Source organism: Staurois parvus, unplaced genomic scaffold, assembly GCF_062004578.1.
Source record: "Staurois parvus isolate SC_StPar_1 unplaced genomic scaffold, SC_StPar_1.0 ptg000806l, whole genome shotgun sequence".
Lineage (NCBI taxonomy): Eukaryota > Metazoa > Chordata > Amphibia > Anura > Ranidae > Staurois > Staurois parvus.
Window position 1 is genome coordinate 42,713 of NW_028318602.1, and position 21,167 is coordinate 63,879.

The 21,167-nt window shown below is 41.3% G+C and overlaps 1 protein-coding gene across 6 annotated transcripts in view; it reads left to right on the forward strand.

Annotated features, from left to right (window-relative positions):
• The first annotated feature begins 14,717 nt into the window (after window positions 1-14,717).
• The window catches only part of RABEPK (Rab9 effector protein with kelch motifs), a 534,413-nt gene continuing 527,963 nt past the window's right edge, over window positions 14,718-21,167 (forward strand). For 5 of the 6 annotated variants that reach the window (XM_089654843.1, XM_089654847.1, XM_089654846.1 and 2 more), the window contains exon 1: window positions 14,800-14,983. The gene's annotated coding sequence lies outside the window, so the exon portion shown is untranslated. The other variant, XM_089654844.1, reaches the window with a different exon arrangement.

Sequence of the window (21,167 nt, forward strand, 5' to 3'; positions counted from 1 at the left end):
GTTACGTAAGATGGACACAACCCTGTGTTTTCTTACTTCTCCAGATAAAGCCAAATTTGAAGAGCTTGATCTTTCCTGCTTACTCTGGTTAGATTTAGAAAATCTGGAAATGGAGCTACTGGAATTTCAAGAAAGCTATCTGGAAAAATAAATTCTTTGAGCTGCGTGCAACACTTGAGAAGATAGAGCGTGAAGGGATGACAAAGGACAGCACAGTTGGTAGTTCGGAAAATGAAATACTTAAAGTGTGGAATTCTCTGCCAAATAATTTTAAGTCAATGAAAGCACTTGGGATTGCTTTTCTTACTTTGTTTGGGTCATCTTATGCTTGTGAGCAGCTGTTTTCAGCTTTGAATTATATCAAATGTGATGCCAGAAACAGACTAACAGATGACCTGAGTGCTGTATGCGTTGCTCTCAAACTAACGGAGTATGAGCCAAGGTTTGACAAATTATCAGCATCCATACAACAACAAAAATCACATTAATTGTGCAAAAGCATGCCAAATGACAACTTTTACCTAATGCAGTGTATGCAGTCCAAGACACAAGTTTAGGTGTTGTTTCTGTGTTAAGCAAGTTTAGTTTTCTTGTTGATCTGGCTCACCCTAATATAGGCTGACTAACTTTTACTAATGCAACACCTGTAGAAGCAGGGAAAGAACCCAGAGTAAGGCCCAATACAAGTTCAGCAATGCATCCTTACGAGTGCTCAGCAAATGCATTCTAACCAGTGCTCAGCAAATGCATCCTTAACCAAAAATACATGCACATATAGAGTTGATGCTTTTTTCAATAAAAAAAAAAACTGTATAATTGAAAGCGCTGTTATTGTGTTTTTCTTTTAAGACAAAAGCTGTTAGTTCGCACTACTGTACGAGTTGTTTTTTCTAAACCAAAAACTGGGTTGCAGTTTGGGCACTGGGGCTCAAAAAGGTTCGCCATCACTGCACTAGGGTGTCTGCTTTAAAAAAAAAAAAAAAAAAAAAAAAAAAATAATATATATATATATATATATATATATATAAAGTTTGGGGGTTTAAACTAAATTAATTACCTAGAAGTAGTAGGCACCCCAAACTATTTGCTGAGAGGCATGTTGAATCAATAAAAGAATTTATTTTTTACCACAAGTTTTTGGAAAATCCAATTTTTTTTTTTTTTTTACACACAAAATTGTCACTTAAAATGATTTACTGCTCACACATGCCATGGGTATATGTGGAACTACTCCCCAAAATACATTCTGCTACTTCTCCCGAGTATGGGGGTACCACATGTGAGAGACGTTTTGGAAGTCTAGCAAAGTACAGGGACCCAAAATCCAATAAGCACCTTCAGGCTTTTAAAGGGCTTTATTTCATCATTACACTTCCTGACTACCTGTCACAGTTGCGGTGGCCCTGAAATGCCAGGATAGCACCAAACCCCCCCCCAAATGACCTTTTTTTGGAAAGTAGACACCCCAAAGAATTTGATAAGAAGCATGGTGAGTATTTTGCTGATCTCGTTTGTTGCCGCAAGTTTTTGGAAAATTTAGAAAAAAAACAAAACAAAAATAAAATTTTTTCTTTTCTTTGTTTATATTTCAATACCTTGTGAGGAAAAATGAGATCTGCAAAATACTCACCATGTCTCTTTTTAAATTCCGTAGGGTGTCTACTTTCCAAAAAGGGGTCATTGGGGGTGGGGGGGGGGGGTTGGTGCTATCCTGACATTTCAGGGCCTCCGAAACTGTGATAGTTAGTGAGGAAGTGAAATAAGAAAGTTACGCACCTTCAGGCTTTCAAAGGATCATTTGATTTCAGGCACCTGTATGTGGCTAGGCTCCCAGAAAGTCTCACATGTGGTATCCCCATACTCAGTAGAAGTAGCAGAATGTATTTTGGGGTGTAATTCCACATATACCCATGGCTTGTGTGAGAAATAAATCATTTAAATGACAACTTTGTGTTTTTCAGAAACTTGTGGAAAAAAAAAGAAAAATTTTCCATGGACTCAATATGCCTCTCAGCAGATAGCTTAGGGTGTCTACTTTCCGAAAAGGGGTCATTTTGGGGTGTTTGTACTATCCTGGTATTTTAGCGCCTTAAGAAATGTGATAAGTAGTCAGAAAGTAAAAGCTGTGTAAATTCCATTATCTATACCATAGTTTGTAGATGCTATAACTTTCACACAAAGCAATCAATATACACTTATTGGGATTTTTTTAAACCAAAAATATGTAGCAGAATACATTTTGGCCTAAATTTATGATTAAATTTAGATATTTTTTATGACCGAAATGAGAAAATAGTTTTCAAAAATTTTTTTTATCTTCAAAACATTTTTTTGTTTATAGAGCCAAAAATAAAAAGTGCACAGGTGATCAAATACCACCAAAAGAAAGCTCTATTTGTGTGAAAAAAGGACATAAATTTATGTACCGTATTGCATGACCGCGCAATTGTCCGTTAAACTAGTGCAGCACTGTACAGCAAAACAAAATTGGCGTAAATTGCAGTATCTATACCATAGTTTGTAGTTGCAATAATGTTCACACAAAGCAATCAATATACACTTATTAGGATTTTTTTTTTTTAACCAAACACATGTAGCAGAATACATACGTTTTTCTTCAAAATTTTCGGTCTTTTTTTGTTTATAGCAAGAAAAATAAAAAGCGCACAGGTGATCAAATACCACCAAAAGAAAGCTCTATTTGTGTGAAAAAAGGACATAAATTTAGTTTGGGTACAGCATTGCATTACCGCGCAATTATCAGATGAATTAGTGCAGCGCCGAGTAGCAAAAAGAGGCCTGGTCATTAAAGGGGGGTAAATGCTCTGGAGGGCAAGTGGTTAAAAGAGCTAAAGGTGTAGCAATGGGGTTCTCAAACAAGCCAATTTCATCCTGGAGGAAAGAATGGAGGATCCTGAGGGCCAGTTTCTATTTTTGACGGGAAAGTTACAAGGAGTTTATACACTGGCTAATATTTATGGTCCAAATAAAAAGCCGGAGATGTTCTTGGAAGGTGTACTAGGGAAACTTTCTGAATTTAAAAAAGGATTTGGATTTCCTACTCCCCTCTCTCCGCGTACATGAAGATGCATTCATCTGAGCATCCAGACACATATTTAAGTCTCCTGCCACAACCAGGTTAGGTTGTGGCAAGAGACTTAAATATGTGTCTGGATGCTCAGATAAATGCGTCTTCATGTACGCGGAGAGAGGGGAGTAGGAAATCCAAATTACTGAAATGATTACTATAGAAAGTGCCAACTGAGTGATACCTGGAGAGTAAAGCATCCAGGTGAAAGGGATTATACCTTCCTCTCTCCAGTACACGTTTCGTACTCAAGACTGGATTATATAATGATCGAGCATAGACAACCGGAGTCGTTGTGAGTTCCAACTTAGAGGTTATGTCCATCTTTGATCATGCTCCTGTCACAATGAGACTATGGGTAGGAAGGAATCAGGACAAAATAAATATGTGGAGACTAAATGAGATGCTTTTACAGGACCCAGAAATAGAGAAAAGGCTAAGGCAGGAAATTGAGCAATTTTTTGAGTGCAATGAGACCACAGAGGTCTCGGTGGCCACAATTGGGGAGGCATAAAAAGCATATATCAGTGGTATACTGATCTCGATTGGTGCAGAAAAAAAAAGAAAGATCGAGGGGGAATAATAAAGGAGGGTGATGGAGGAGCTTTATAAATTAGAACAGTTATATAAAAAGACCAGTACAGACGTTTACCAGAAGGTGACCATTAAAAAAAGAACTAAAAGATCTTATGGAACAGGAGTCAAGAAGGATATTCAACAGGGTCTCAAAAAAAGGATATCAGTGGGGGAATAGACCTGGAAAATATTTAATGTGGAAACACAAGGAAAAGAAATCTAAAAAAATTATAGAAAGAATTAAAGATGGTAAAGGAGAAATGGTGTACACCACCACTGATATTGCTAATAGGTTCCATAAATACTATAGTAGGCTGTACGATGTGAGCCCCAGAAATAAAAAAAGAAATGGAGGATGAAAAGAAGAAAAATAGGCAGAAATATTTAAATGAAGTGGAGTTGCACAGATTAGCACAAGAAAAATTAGAGGCCCTAGAGAGACCAATCACCCCGGAGGAAATTACCTTGGGCCTAAAAAATACGGCCACAGGAAAGAACCCTGGCCCAGATGGATACACTGTGGGATATTTTAAAAATATCCTTGTTCCTAAAATGTGTGGTTATATGAACGCAATAGGGGAGGGACTGGAAATGAGAGAGGAGCCTTTGCAGGCACATATGACGATTATACTTAAAGAAGGGGAAAACAGCACAGTGTGCCAGTTATAGGCCCATATCCTTATTAACCCTTGACACCCATATGTACGCTAAGGTACTGGCAACCAGAATGAAGGAGCGAATGCCAGACTGGATACACCTAGAATTCATTCCAGGAAGAGAAGGTAGGGGACAATGGGCTGAGATCATTGCTCCTCTTACAAAGGGTAAAAAGAGAAATTGCCGACAATATTCCTGTTGATAGATGCTGAAAAGGCTTTAGACAGGGTTAATTGGGGATTCATGTTTGATACGTTAGAGGTCTTAGGAATAGGGCCCAAAATGTTAAGGTGGATAAAAGAGTTTTACAATGGTCCGTCAGCGGCGTTCAAGGTAATGTATCCCTGTCTCAGTTCTTTAAAATGTATAATGGCACGAAACAAGGATGTCTCCTTTCTCCTAGGTTATTTGTACTATAATTGGAACCTGTCCTGGCAAGGATAAGAAAGTGTATAGATATAGCAGGAATAAAAAATAGGGGAAGTGGAAAATAAGGTGGCAGCATATGTGGACGACATGTTTTACATCGCAAATCCTAGAATAACGTTGCCTAATTTAATGAGATTGTTAAATCAGTATGGTGAGCTGTCAAATTTGAAAATAAATCCTGCAAACATCAGAGATTTTAAACATTATTTTATAAAAATCAGAGGAGCAGACTCTTCAAAAAGAGTTTATATTAATTTGGAGGGGAAAGGAAATAAGCTATTTGGGAATAAAATTAACTCCTTCACTAAAAGGCTAATATCAGGCTAATTATATCCCATTAATAAAAAAAATAAAGGACGAGCTGAGGAGACTGTCAAAAGGTGGAGCCTCATGGATAGGTCGTATAAATCTGGTAAAGATGGTGATAGTACCAAAAATCTGCTACCAGTACACCTTCCGGGATCATTTTTTGGGATAATTAAGAAGTTGACACTCAAGTTTATTTGGGCAAATAAAAAATAGAGAATTAATTAGGAGGTATTGTGTAGGGCAAAAGGAGAGAGGGTTTGCCTAATAAGAAATACTACTTAGCGGTGATAGGATCATGTACAATAGACTGGACATTTAACGCACAAGTGAAAGGTTGGGTGAATATCGAAGGGATTTTGAGTAGGGCACAGTTAGGGAAGATGATGTGGATACCACATAATTTTTGCACATTAGATGTGAATATTAGTTCACAGACAAATATAATTTTAAATGTTTGGGATAGACTGTATAAGCAAAAAGCATGGAAATATAACTCACTTATGACGCCCCTGGGGGGAACAGAGTATTTCACCCCAGGGAAGCATAACATTTCTAGGCAATGGCTTAAAGATAAAAATGCACGTTTGAAGGATATATTGAACAAAGGGAAATTGCACTTTTGTAGATTTAAAGAAGACCATTTACTTTTCACATTAGATGTGTGGTGGTATTGTCAATTAAGTCACTGTGTTTCATTGCTCCCACAACCACTGAGGAGGAACTGTATCCATTTGAAAAACTGGTAAAACACAGCTTCAGTTCCTAGACAATATTTCTTCTAAGATCTATAGGATTCTTATGGACATGGAGAGTGTTGATCCTCCTCAGTTCTTGGGAAAATGGGAGCAGGAGCTTGTGACAGAACTGAATGAACAGCAAAGGAATAAAATATTCAAATAAACACATGGGGTGCCAGAGCCTCCAAGAGTAAAAGATTGGATAAATAGGAGTGGAAAATATCTATAGGATGGAGGAGTTGTATCATATTGAGGTGGATTAATTAGATAAAGTTAGGAAAACATGGAGTAGTTGGTTAAATTTTAACACATCTAAAAAAATATCTGGAATTAGTCGTAGTCTAGGTGCAATACATTAGAGGAAGTCTAACAGAGATCCCGAGAGAAAGAAAGGATGTAGGATAGAGGGGGTATAGATATTGATAGAGAATCATGAGGGAAGATAAAACAGATGTAAGAGGATGTGGATAGGGGTATGAGGAGGGTGGGGAAGGGGAAAATGTGTTGCAAAGGGAACTTATGTATTGGTGATGTACTCGTGATTTGATTTCTGTCCCATTTTTTTTCATCTATTAGATGTTCTTTTCTTTGTACCAGAAAAAATTAATGAATCACAATTAAAAAAAAACAAAAATACACAGACACAGCATACTGTTGAAGCATGAGGTCAGAATCATAGTGTATTCATCTAATACCCAACAATCAGCAGTACATATGCAACTGATGCCTATGCCACAAAGCCAACAATCTGCACAATCACGTCAGATATAGTCTAGTCTCTGTCTACCAATCCATTACATATTTATCCAGTGGATGAACCCAGGGAGCTCCAGATGATGGAAGACTAAGCACACCACTGGAATCCATAGCAGATACTGATGACCCATAATAGGTACAGCTTCAGCTCCTAGACGTAACCATATACTTTAGTTTGAACAGAAGCAAATATGAGTCTCCTTTTATGTATTTAATCAATGCATGCATACAGCGATTCCCCCAATACACTTCAGTACACCTAGATTGCTGTATATAGCCCACACTAAGATGATAGTTCTTAAATCCAAATGATAAAATCTGCTGATGCATTTGGTAGAGGTGGAAACCATATTAGCCCTGAAGTGTGCAAACAGAACAAATCAGAAATCCAACATCTGCAGGCATTAATGAGCAATCATTAAACACAGGTTTGTCTATGTAACCTTTGCAGGGTGTTTTGGAGCCTGTCAGTTAAATGTTGCAGGATCCATATTTTGTGTTTCAAGTTCAGCCTAGGTGTGGGTTATTGCCAAAATCCAAGTACAAGAAGTCCTGATTAAACCACAGCAGTCCCCACTAGGATGCCACCTCCCCTGGGAAAAAAAAAGAAAAAGTGTAATTGATGGTAAACATGGAGTAAGCATATTCCAGTAGCCCTGCACGTGCACAAGTGTAACAAATGTAGAAAGGAGTCAACAGGTTGCAGCTTCAACTGATTACGGAGGCTGCCAGCACTCTGCTCTGCAGATTAACAGGTCGGGTCTCTGCCTCCAAATTGCCACTCTAATGATGAATAGGAACACAAAACACATTCCCCGTGCTTGTTAGAGGCACGCAAAAACCCATAGCAACCAACACACACAGAGGACATCCTCCTAAAGGAAACACCACACTGCCTCCCACAGTATGGGTATGGTAGGAACGTTTTGGGGGAAAAACTCCAAATAACCGCAGACATTTGCCAGAGTCATGGCAGAATCAATCTGCATGGTATAGCCTGACCAGATGAAGTCTGTTGTATTTCTCCTGGGAAGATCCAGGTCCGCCTACTGCTCTTTCCCCCACCCATTGGCGCTCCCTCCCTGGGGTGTGTGGATGCTGGCACCAGGGTATACTCACAAACCCACCATACTGCTGCCCATTCAGGGGGGACCTGCAGAATAGCAGCCTGCATCCTGTCCTAGCCTACAGACCATAGTTCACCTGGCTCAGCAGACGCACATCCCCCATCTGGAAGTAGTCAGGGACTGCAGATGCTTCTGCTACAGCCTCATTGATCCCCAAGGGGGTGGAGTATGAGCCATCCCCAGCCACACAGTTTACTCTCCAAAAGGTTTGGGGAAGCCAGCGGCCATGATCCATCCATGCCAGCAACATACATTAGGAGCTTAGCCAGCCTCTGAGCATTTGGAGCTTTAACAAGTGTGAGTAAGGGAGGGCTCCACTAGAGCCTCGACGCCCATGGGGATAACTGCTTCTCAGGTGAAGAAGGAACCTTGGCCAAGAAGGTAATCCACTGTCTCTGTAATCATGGGAAAGCACATACTAGGAGGTCCCTGCAACTAGAACGAAGCCCTGAGGGAAGAACAAAGCCATCCTGATGTTCCTGCTAGCACAAAGGAAACAAAATTACAGAGCTAGAGCTCTGGTCACAAAGCAAGTATTCTCTTTCTACACTTAACCCTGCTGCAGTCAAGCAGCAGGGCTTCTTATGTGGAATTATTTGGGAGGCTCCGCTGCTACTCGAATACTTATCCACACGCCAGTAAAGTGCCCCCCTGTCCGCGCCCTCCCTTGCCCATCTGCAGGCCAAGAACTGGCATAGTGGATGCCGGCAGTAGAGGGGAGGGAGAAAAAAGGTCACAAGACCACTCTCCTCCTTATTGTTCCTGACCCGAAGTGATATGTATGAAGTTACTTCCATGTCCCCGTTTTCAGTGTGCTCCCCCCCAAAAATTCTGAGCCTCAGTCTCTCATATATGCACGTACAAATGTAAATACACACGTTGGGTGCCTACGCATGAAAACGTCACTTGTGATAAAAGTTACATATCACCGTGCACATCATAATGAGAGCAATAATACTAGCACCAAACCTCCTCCATGACGCTAAACTTTATGACCTATAGGGATTTTTGAAGCATTGCCTACAGAAAATATAGGGTACTAAAGTTTTTCGCCATTTCAAGGGTGCACACAAATTTAAGGTTTGACATGTTTGGTATTTACTTAATGCAACCGCATCTTTTATATTTTATGTGAGCTTCCTGAAAACGTCCAATTACAGATGAAACTAGTTGATGCAGTGTTCCCCAGCCGATACATCACATCCCATCCCTGGAGCACAAGCCAGCTTCTGATTTCGGGGCGGTGGCAGCCATCTTAAAAACAAGCACTGTGTGAACCTGGTGCCGGTCCCTAGGCACATATACATGTGATTGTGGTGTAAATGATAGGTTTATATGCGTTAATAAAGTCAGCTGCTTTGCGCAGTGAACCTTTTCCCGGATACTATTTTTTGAGTGGTGGCGTCTTTCATGGAAAGAAATCGCAGTCCTGGTACATGTGAATAGTCAAGTTAGTGACAAGACACACAGTGGGTACAACTATAAAAAGTGCAGTCAGATCTAGTAATAGAAGGTCCATCCATGGTAGGGAATGTAAATCCATGTGGGGTCACATGGAAGTGGTCACTTGTTTTTTTCTGTTACTAATGGCACCAGCACCTGTTCACCTATCTTTTGGCTTTCAAGCAGCTATTTGAATGGGACTTACAGATACATTGGACATTATTTGTATTTTCTCGTGTCATCCATTTATACATTTTTTTCCAAAGTGCAGTTTGTGTGTCCTAAAATTAACTTGTGTGTTTTTTCACAATTTTGTGTTTCCTAGACCTTTGCAGTAATATCACATGACAAATAATTTTATTCTCTAGGGCAGGGGTGGGCAACTGTGGTCCTCCAGCTGTTCCATGTCTCTGCCTTTGGGAGTCATGCTTGTAACTGTCAGTTTTGCAATGCCTCATGGGACTTGTAGTTCTACAACAGGTAGAGAGCCACAGTTGTCCACCCCTGCTCTAGGGTGTCTGCTTTCAGAAAATATATAATCTTCAGGCCTAAAATGATTTTTTTTTTTAAACGGGTATACAAAATAAGTTATGCAAGTGAAAAGGCTAACCAAATTTTAGGGTGAAACATGTGACATGCTTCAGCTCAGTAATCTGAGCACTGTGTGTGACAGCATTACAGGGAGAAGTTCCCTGTACCATCTGTCACTTTTTGAAAAGTGTGTGGCCGTATGGGGCTCTGCCCACATGGCTGTGTCATTCATTCACAGAGTTCTGTGAATGAATCAAGTACTGACTGCCTTTGCGGATGTCGGCTAATAGTTTTTAATGAACTACCAGAGCGCTGTTCAGAGCTCTGGTTGTTCAATTACTCTTCCTGTCGGTGTAAAACTGCCTGCCCATACGATGTACAGGCAAACTGATTACACTGAGTCTGTAGGAGCACACTGTGAGTCTGTAGTCAGCAGATCTGACTAGAATCTGCTGATCGCTGCTCAAATACTTTAAAAAGAAAAAAAAAAAATGTGCATTATATGCTTGTACCGGACAACGAAGTGCTTTTTTTTCCTCACTGGGGATGGCGCCTCATTTACTCACTCAGCAGAGCTCACTTTTGCTGAGCGTTAAGAGCACCTGACACTCCCCTTTCCTGGTGAGCACCCAATCAGTGCTTACCATACTGCAAGGTCTCTCCCCTCCCTGCTAGTCCCTGGGTACAGTGCTGGAGACAGGCAGGGAGGTAAGTAGTAAAATATTAAACGTTTAAGTTGCCGTAAAGCCCCTTTCATTTATAAAAGCCCCAAAAAGCCCTAGAAGCACCTCAGATTTAAATACAGTTTTGGATATTTTTTTTTTTTTGTACAGTAGATTGTCATGAGGGACAGGTAGATTGGGACCCCACTTCAGTACCTTGGACAAATATTTTTTTTTTTTAATTTCCACATCCCTGTGCACATCTTTTATAAGTCAAATGTCAGTGGATTAATATCTTAACTTTTTTTAGGCTAGTATTAGCCTATTATTAGTGTTCATGTTTTTTGGGATCATTCCAACATCTGGTTTGGAGTCTTTGGGAAGATCAGGTCTTAAAGCAATACACATCAAGGAGATAAGGCGAAGAAGATTTGACAGTCACCAAAAGAAGCATCACATAGTGGGCTTTGGCCCCCATGTGATTTAAAATAAGGAAAAAAAAAAGTTTTAATAATTAAAGTAATAGTACTGCTTGGACCTTGAAGAAGGGGACACTCCCCGAAAGCTTGTCCTCAAAATTGTATGTTAGTGCAAATAAAAAGAAGTATCACGGACAGTACTCAATTGTTTCTGTCGCAGATGCACTAATACAGCTACAATCACCTCAAGCAATAAAGTTACATCCAAGCACTTAAAATCCCCCCAAAATAATGTTTAATAATCCAAAATAATCCCCCCAGGGTATACACATGAAAGCACTCCTACACACAAAAACGATGGCACTACACATTACATAATGCCACATAAATTATAGACCTATTTATCACAGTAAACTGATGACCTGTAGTTTAAAGCATCGCCTGTGGGAAATATAGGGTACAAAAGTTTGGCAATGTTTCATGGATGCATGCCGTTTTAAGCTTTGACATATTGGATATTTATGTACTTCGTGCAACCTCAGCTTTAATATTCTACTAAAACAAAAACTGGGTAAAATTAACTTCAGAGTATTTTTAACTAAAATGTTGCATCTGCTAAAAACTGTCGAGTTAATATCCTGTGAGATTCTCTATTCTATAAGGTATCTGCTTTCAGAAAATACATGTTTTGGAGATTTATGTAATCTTCAGGCTTAAAATTATTATTGTTTTTAACCACTTGCCATCCAGCCACATACCTGGTACGTCACTAAACTTCAAGCGATTGTACCGGGATGATGTCTGCAGGTGCAGGCATCACCCCGTACAGTTTGAGTTTTTTTAAGCTGATGGTTGGCTCTATTCTAATTGCGATCAGAGTGGCTAACTAGCTGCTCGACTGCTATAACAAGCAGCGGGAGGGGATGTCCCCTATGACTTTAACGCAATCTCCCATCCCACTGGGAGTGCTGATCGACCAGATGGCACTACTGTCGGGCTGGTCACAGAGCCGAACAAAGACCAGATCGGCTTTGTTCGGCTCTGTAACCCATAGTAACCCGAACTCGAAGTCCTGACATCACTTCTGGTTTACTGGGAACTAAACTGTGCCATTTTAAAAAATAAAAGCATTTAATCACACCAATCTTAGTGTGATTAAATACTTTTTAAGGGCAGAGGAGGGATTTGGGGTCTTACTGACCCCAGATCTCTTCATAAAGAGTAACTGTCGCATGGGATCTTTACATTCCTTGTGACAGCAGGTGTTAAAATAAATAATTTTATGTTCCCCCATCCCCAATGCTCACGCACAAAACCAAATGCACATATTGATCCCACAAATGTGAGGTATCACCATGTTAGATCATGGGCAATAATTCTAGCACCAGACCTCCTGTGTAAATCTAAAGTGGTAGCCTGCAAACATCGCTTATGGATAGTAAAGTTTATGTCAATTGGTGCAGTTGCACAGGTGTTCGCAATTTTAAAGCGCGACATGTTTGGCATCTATTTACTCTGCGTAACATCTTTTATATGTTAACAACAAATTGGGTTATGTCAGTGCTCGACAAATCCCAGGAGCCAGGTCACCATGGCAACTATAAATCGCATCCTGGCACCTGGGCTTTGGTCAGCCCATTCACCGTTGGCCCCAGGTGGGGTGCCTCTGACAGAGGGTACCCAGCTGCGCACTGCACAATCCCAGATCCTGCAGGGCAGACATGGCCGGTGGGGCCACATGAACATTCTGAAAAAAATTCAAATTCAAAAAAATATATTTATTCTCTATGGCATCTGCTTTAAAAATGTATGTGTGGGGCTGTTGAGGAATTTCCTAGCAAAAAAACCCAAAATTTTAACATATTAGGAGAGAAATCCCAGAATTGGCCAGGGTAGAAGTTAAAACATTTGCGCAAAAACAGGACTGGCAGAAAAGGGTAGAAGGGAGCACTTCCAGCTGTTTGTCACTTCAATTCCCTGCTGCATTCGTTCCCGCCCACCTCACTAGGCTTGTCTGCAGCCAACAAAGCTGTATTGAGGATGGCTGGATGCAGTGGTTGGTGCATTGCGCTCCCCCCATGGATGTTGTACCCGGGTCAGTAAGTTCCTTCCCTAATCTCAGACTGTACTCAAAAGGACATGCAGGAGAGCTGCTCCTTCAGTCCCCACACTGCACACAGGTAAAGTTGGATTATTTTACAGACAAAACCCTAATCTTCACTGTGTGTTGCAGCTCTGACCTGGGAAACCCTCAGGTCGGAATGGCAACACAGCTGCAACAGCCAACAATAAACTGGGAAGATTGGGGTTGTGTTTGTAAAAGAATCCAACTTTATCTGTGTGCAGTATGGGGAGAAAGAGCTCTGATGAGTGCCCTGCCAGCAGTCACCACATCCTCTGCCCTGGTAACCCTTCTTTGCCCTGCTGACTTTATGCTCTACCCTGATACCCCATCCTTTGCCCTTTTGACCATGTCCCATGCTCTGCTCATGCCAACCTATGCCCTGCTGACTCCACCCTCCGCCCTGTTGTCCCCATCCTCTGACTCACGGGTCCTCAAACTATGGCCCGCAGGCCACATACAGCCCGTCAAAGCCATTTACCCAGCCCGCTGGGCCATCCGAAACAAAAAAAAAATCTGCGTCGGCCGGCAAATAGCATCGTATGCGAGGATCCAGTGACCGGCAGCCTGGAAGCCCCTGGTTTCACTTGCTGCAGCCAGAGGAGCAACAGGAGAGCGCACAAGGTACAGTGTGTTGCGATGTCCAGTGCATTTTAAATATTGTAGTTTTTACCTGTCCAACTGACCCATTGACCTAGTCCTCAGCCCTGCTAATGACTGTCCTATGTCCTGCTGACCCCATCCTTGACTCTGCAGATCTCTATCCTGCTCATTCCCTGCTCTCCATGTCCTCTTCCCTGATTACCCCATCCTCTGCCCTGCTGACCCGTCATCCACCCAGATGACCCTGTTCTATGCCCTGCTGAACCCATCCTTTGCACTGCTAACCCTTGTACACTCCTCTGCTGACCTGCAAAAAAACTGCCCTGCTGACCAATTGTAATCTGCCCTGATCTGAGGTGCGCAGGAACAGGGGCTGATCACCCTTGTCTTCTGTCCTGCTAATTTACCCTGCTGGACCCCGTTCTTCACCCTACAGTTTCCTGTAGGAACCGTACACTCCCATGCTGACCTCCCATTCTCTGCCCTGCTGGCCAATCCACACTGTCCTACAAACTGCTGACCCTATCATCTGTCCTGCTGAATTCCCATCCTCTGTCTCCAAATATTGTTTACTGCACCCTCACATCAGGCAGGCTAGATCTGGTCCTGGTGCTGAGTCAGACGCTTTGAGCTGCCTGCTCTCATTTTGCACTGGTAATTAACCAGCTATTGGGAACTGCTAATTTAGAGGCGGAGGAGCTGGGGCTGATCACCAGGCACCCAGGAACTGGGGCTGATCTGAGGTGCGAAGGCGCAGGAATTGGGACTGATTTTAGATGTGAAGGTGCAGGAATCTGGCTGATTTGAGGGTGAATGTGCAGAAATTTACAATTGCTTTATAAAACATTTCTTTTTCGTGACTAAGTGTGAGAAGTTGGCATAATTTTTTTTATGTAGTCGGCTTTGAAAAAACATTTCGGCACACTATGCTCAAAAGGTTGCCTACCCCTTATACACTGTATCTGAAATAAGGACACAGGAACTCCACGGCATGCAAAAAAAAAACCCGACAGACCATTCTGCCGCCACCCCGGCAGTGGCACACAGGCCACTATTCTCTCACCTTAAGATCGTTCTCTGGTAGATATTTGCACTGTCTAGCGATTTCCACGTACTTATCCAGATCCAAAGGCGCCATTTTCCCAGCTGTAGCAACTATTGGGGCGGGAGGCACTAAGTGAACATCACATCCGGCCCGGACTATTTCCTGCGGACGGAAGAGGAGGATGGGTATGGTTTTTTTTTTTTTAATAGACTTAATTAACAACAAACAATTTAAACATTGAACTGGTTGGCTTTATTTTACGGGTCTGTGGAATACGGCGTCTGCTATGGTAAGAAGGCTATAGCAAGAGACTTTAGAATAATGGTATTTGTGACAGGTTTAGTTTTTTGAAGAGAATTCAGCTTTGGGAAAGTCAGCTGCATCAAGAAGGGAAACTGTCGCCATGGTTACGTGGGCCTAGCAGCGAGACAGTTGTAGCACGAGAGTTGGTTATGTGCCAAGCGCTGGGTACGAAGTGGGTGAGTGCCTTACCTAACTAGTCACTTTCTAGTATAGATTTATCTAGAGAACAATAAAATATACAGTGACCTATTGCAGTCAGAAAATGTTTCTTGGTTTATGAGCACCATGAACAGACAGAATAGAGCTTAAATTGTCATGGGCTGCTGGTTTGAGTGTTCCTAAAACAATAATTTTCCATGTGACGTGTTTACACCAGAATCGTGCTGCTGTGCAGTGACATGAATGAGGTGTCACCTTCCACTTAACATAAAGTTCACAAGGTGATTAAAAAAACGCTACATATAACTGCAGCCCAAAACAAAACTGTGTACTAGTACTAATGTGGAACTAAACCCATTGATCGAGGTCTAATACAGCTCAATCCACTGCAGGGGTGGATTGACAACTCATGGGGCCCCCGGGCAATAGCAAATCATGGGGCCCCTGTGTCCTCCCCAACACTCAAACCACCCCCAAAAAAGCCTGTGAAAGGTATCAAAAGGCATCTCATGGGGCCCCCTACTGACCCCAGGCCCTCAGGCAGTGCCCGAGTCCTAACATGGTCAGTTCGCCCCTGATCCACAGTGTGTTTTTACATATGTATTTGCACGTGTTTTTGCAATGCGTTTACAGTCTGTTTGTGGTGTGGTTTTTGGAATTTTTTTTTTTTCATTAATTTCAGATTTTTACTAAGTTGCGTTTACCTGTAGGCTGCATCTTGGTGTGTTTTTTTGGCAAAATGGTAACTGAATCCTGTTTCTCCTAGTCCAGTCAAGAGATAACCTGACAGAAAAGTCTGAAAAGGCATATGGATCATTAATTACTTCAATACTGGACACTTTTACCCCCTTTCTGCCCAGGCCAATTTTCAGGTTTCAGTGCTCTCACACTTTGAATGACAATTGCACAGTCATGCAAAACTGTACCCATACTAAAATTGTATCATTTTGTTCACACAGCTAGAGCTTTTTTAATCACCACTAGGGTTTTTATATTTTGCTAAATTAACAAAAATAGACCAAAAATTTTGGGGAAAAAAAACACGTTTTTCTTTGTTTTTGTTATAATAGTTTGCAAATAAATAATTGTTCATAAATTTAGGCCAAGATGTATTCTGCTACATTTCTTTGGTGAAAATAACCCAAATCAGTATTTATTATTTAGTCTGTAGAAAAGTTATAGAGTTCACAAACTATGGGATATATCTGAAAATTGACCAGTCCTGAAGTACTGACAGCCAATCTAATTTGTTGAGGCCCAAAAATGTCAGAACAGTACAGATATCCCCCAAATGACCCCTTTTTGCAAAGTAGATAGTCCGACGTATTTCATAGGAGGCATGGCAAGTTTTTTGAAGTTGTAATTTTTTTTGTCATTTTTCGGAAAATGAAGAAATAAAAAAAAATATATTTTCACAATTTTTTTTTCTACATACTGTCACCAGTGCAGTAGAGCGGCAGCATATAACTGGTGTGGCAGTGATCAGGGACACTGACTGGTGATAGTACGAAAAAAAAAAAAAACAATTTTTAAATGTTTAATTTTTTTTTTTTTTTTAATTAAAAATTTTCTCTTTTTTTAAGATTGTTTGTTTGTTTTTTCATATTGCACTATGACCAATGTAGTAGAATGTTACCATAGTAACATTCTACTACTTTGGGGAAGTGATCAGTAATTTTTTGGGGTTTTTCTTTTCTTTTTTTTTTTACACAACTTGATTGATTCTTTGCTATAAGCAAGCATTTAACTGAATTAAATTGAATAATTCATGTTTTTTTTGTTGTGAATAGCTGTGATTGGCCACGGCTAATCACATGACACAGATAGGCTGTGATTGGCCCAGCCTGTGCATGTAATCTCTGTGACCATTCTAGACACACTTGTATACAATGGATTGCATGAAAGGAAGCCATCCATTGTATACAACTGTCATGTGACATGCTGTGATTGGTCACAGCAGGTCACATTGTACTGGCAACGGGGTCGGTACACAAATCTGTCATCGGCCGTGTCCGAGGTACGCAGTCGGTGACAGATCTCGCCACAGCGTGGCCCTGCGGGCACACGCAAAGTGCAATCCGGGATGGACACCATATGGCGCCCTCCTGGAGGGACGAAGTAATTTTAACCACTTGCCCCTGGCCTGTGGTCAAATGATGGCCAGGGGCAAGTGGTTAAAGTTATTATTTTTTTTAAAATTAAAATAATAAACATTGTATGAAACCTGCAATAGTTTTGCATAGAGGAGCCCTGAACCTTCTCTTTTGGCGTTCTGAGCTCCTCCTCTTCTGTGTTTGCCCCCCATAGCAATCTTCTTGCTATGGCTGCAGATGTGTAGCCTCAATCCTGAGCTGGGCTGTGTGGGTCCATTAACACACATGACACTGCTGAGTCGTGTCCCCTGCTCCCTCCTCACAGGATCTGATTGACAGCAAAGCCTGTTAAACTAGGACAAGAAGAGTGTAGAGTTGCAGCCGGGCACAGTTCTGGATAGATGCAGGAGTGTAAGTGTTAGAGAGGGGTAGGGGGGAGCAGACAGTGCAAGGTCTTTTTACCTTAATGCAGAGAATACAGGTAAGGTAAAAAAAACCTTTAAGTGATTCTAAAGGCTTAATAAAAATAAAAATAACAAACGTGTCTATACTTACCTGCTGTGTGCAGTGGTTTTGCACAGAGCAACCTAGATCCTCCTCTTCACGGGTTCCCCGCTGGAGCTGCTGGCCCCTCCCTCCTGTTGGGTGCCCCTAGCATGCAGCTTTGCTATGGGTGCATCCGCTGCTCCGTGAGTCCATTTACACACAGAGCTGCAGCTCGGCCACGCCTCCTCCCTCTTCTCATTGGCTCACTGGCTGTGATTGCCAGCAGTGGGAGCCAACAATGTCTCCTGCTTCTGTCTCAGCCAGTGAGGAGAGGGAGTTCCAGGATATCTGAGACTCCAATGCACATCACTGGATCAAGAGGGGGCTTAGGTGAGTACTAGGGAGGGCTGGGGAGATGCTGCAGAGAGAAGATTTTTTTACCTAGATGCTTAGAATGCATGAAGTTAAAGCACCTTGGGTCTTTAGAACCACTTTTAGGCTAGGTTCACACATATGCAGTTTTTTGTGCTTGATCCATTTCTGCAGTGCTTTTTGGGATGCATTTTTTAAGCTTTTTTTTAAATGAATTTTGCGTCTTTATGGGGGTTTTTTGGCCAACTTGTTGCTGGGAAGATTGAAAATGCAAAATGCATCAAAAACACTTCAAAACTGCACTACATCTCTATTGAAGTCTAAAATGCGCCATTTTGTGTTTAAAAAAAAAAAAGTCCCTGACCTTTTCCAAAAATCGCACTGGTTGAAAACAAAACGCTTAGGTGTAAACCAAGCCTTATTGTTTACAACTACTTTAAAGCAGTATAAAATCCAAAAGCAAACTTTTATTATATTGCATCTTACCAGTTCTTAGATGTGATAGCTGCATTAATTTTCTTTTTTAAGCTTTCTTCTATTTTTATCTGGTAATTCAGCCAGTAAGTCTGTTGCTTTACAAAGGAACAAGTTCTTTTGCAGTAGCAGTTACAGATGAGAACAGCCATATAACACTGTCAGGGGTACTTACAATAATCAACTTTTATTTATTTGTTTTATAAATTATTTATTTAACGGGAAAAGCAATACAGAGGTCACATTTACCACTGGAAACGACAAATATAAGTTGAAAGTTCAATGAGTAGCAACAGCGGAAATTACATTAGTTAATAAATAAACATCCGTACAGTTCTTTAAAGGGGAAATATGCCTTTTTATCACTAGAGATTTCAGGAGTGGGCTGACCAGCTGAATAGGAGCCCGTCACTTCATACACCATGGTTTGCGGTAACCTCCGCACCTTTTTTTTTTTTTTGGTTTAATATGAAAAAAGGAGGAACCAGAAGAAAAAAGACAACAAAAGGGCTTCTTGCAGATAGCTTGGCTTCACATAGGCGTCTTCTAATTGTAACAGTACTCACAGGTAACGGGTGGCCAACCTGCGGCTCTCCAGCTGCTGCAGGACTACAAGTTCCATCATGCCTCTGCAAGTCAGTAACTTCCCATCTTTGCAATGCCTCATGGGAAATGTAGTTCCACAACAGCTGGAGAGCCACAGGTTAGCCACCCCTGCTTCTTTGATCGTTGATCTACGTTCTTTGATCTTCCTGGAGCTGATTGTTGGCTGAGTCCTTGCCATTTTGGCTATTCCTCTATCCATTCGAATGGTAGTTTTTCGCTTTCTTCCACGTCTTTCAGGTTTTGCTGGCCATTTTAAAGCATTTGCGATCATTTTAGCTGAGCAGCCTATAATTTTCTGTACTTCTTTATATGTTTTCCCCTATGCAATCAACTTTTTAATCAAGGTATGCTGTTCTTCTGAACAATGTCTGGAATGACCCATTTTCCTCAGAATTTCAGAGAGAAATGCACTGTAAGCAGCATGTACAACATTTGCTGCCTTCCTTCTTTAAATAAGGGCAATAATTGCCAACTGTTTTTCAAAGAATGAATGACCTCACTAATAGAACTTTTTTTCTCTCTTTTTTAGTCATTTTTATTGTTGTCAAAGGGAATGTAAATATCCCCTGTGATAGCTATAGGTAGTGACGGGTACTCCTTTTTTTTTTTTTTTTTTTTTTTCTTTTTGAGATATCTGGGATCTGTTAGACTCCTAAGTCTCTTCAATGCCCTTAAATCATCTGATCACACCAAGGTCAGTGTGATCAGATGCTTTCCCAGTTTAAAAATGGCACTGTTAATATCCAGCCAAACAGAAATGATGAATAGCTTCCGGTTTCTTGCACCATAGAGATGATCTGAGCCATTCTATGGTCAGCTGTTGTCTTGGACTAGGTCACTTACAGACCATTTACTGTGATCTACCAGTGAGGCAAATTAATGTGAGAATACGTGCACGTGGAAGCAAGACACTGACACTTCGCAGTTTGCCAACTTCCTAAAATTCTGTTTTATTGAGGAACTAACAGTATCATTTATAGGGCTTATGATGCAAGCAAAGCATATACATTGATTGGGTGAAAAGTCCACTGGGTTTCTGCGTGTTCGTCCATCCGTGTTGATATCTTCCAATCATTGTCCCCAAAGAGACTCATTCCCTTTTTTGGGAGTTGTTTACATTAAAAGATACTTTTCTCCTAATGAGTCACCAAGGGTGAGACTCGGGATGAAGGCGCCATCTTAATTATCATCATTGTTCTGTCAACCTATATCTGATTGTTTACTTAAGAGAGTAAGGAATTTGGAATTTAAAGAGCAAGAAACAGAATGTAGCAAGACTATAAAATTGTCATTTTACTGATCATCTAATAAAACGTGGACTGTCTATCACAATCCACTACAATCCCCCCTTAAAATGGCTATTTTATTCCTGACTGTCCCTATGTCTTCTGATGTCCTAACTGCCTGGTGGCCCTCCCCTTGGAAATTTTTTAAGACGCATATAGAGCCCCTGAGTGGCTAATCCATCCCTAGAGTCTCGATACGTCCTGAGAAGGCCACAGTCAGGCACTGTCTTTCCCTGCTTATAGTTGTCTGTTAGGAGGGGGGAAATTTGTAGCATTCCCTTTTTTTATAAGTCTGAAATATGATGATCAGGGGCCATGGTCTGTAAGGGAGTATAGGATTCCCTTTCTTCACGGGGGAGTTCAACATTGTTATAGTTCAGGAATGTAGGGGAGATCTCATTCACAGCTTTCACTATTAGCCTCTTAATGCAAGGGATCACACAGCAGGCGACTATTGCCATTAGAATGATAATACCCAGGATAACCACCCCTGCTTGGGCGAGGGCTTTCTGCCAGCCACTCAGCCATCCAAACCACTGATCCCAGGGATGTGTAATACCAGAGTTTTCCTTAAGTTCATTTGACAGGTCCTCCAACCTCTTGATGGCCAGTGTCACCTTCCCATTTGGGCCTGTGTTATCTGGGATATACGTACAGCAGGTCATGGTCTTTGGTATCATTTTACAAACCCCCCCCTTTTTCAGCTAATAACATATCGAGTGTCATACGATTTTGAAAGACCATGTTAGAAGTAGCCTCCAACTGCTCTGCTATCCCCTTTAGGGCATCTTGTGTGTAGTTTACAAACCGTTGTTGATTATAGTAGATGTAGTTTATCCAATCTACATTCTTGTTCTCCGTGATGAAGAGGAATAGGGATTCAA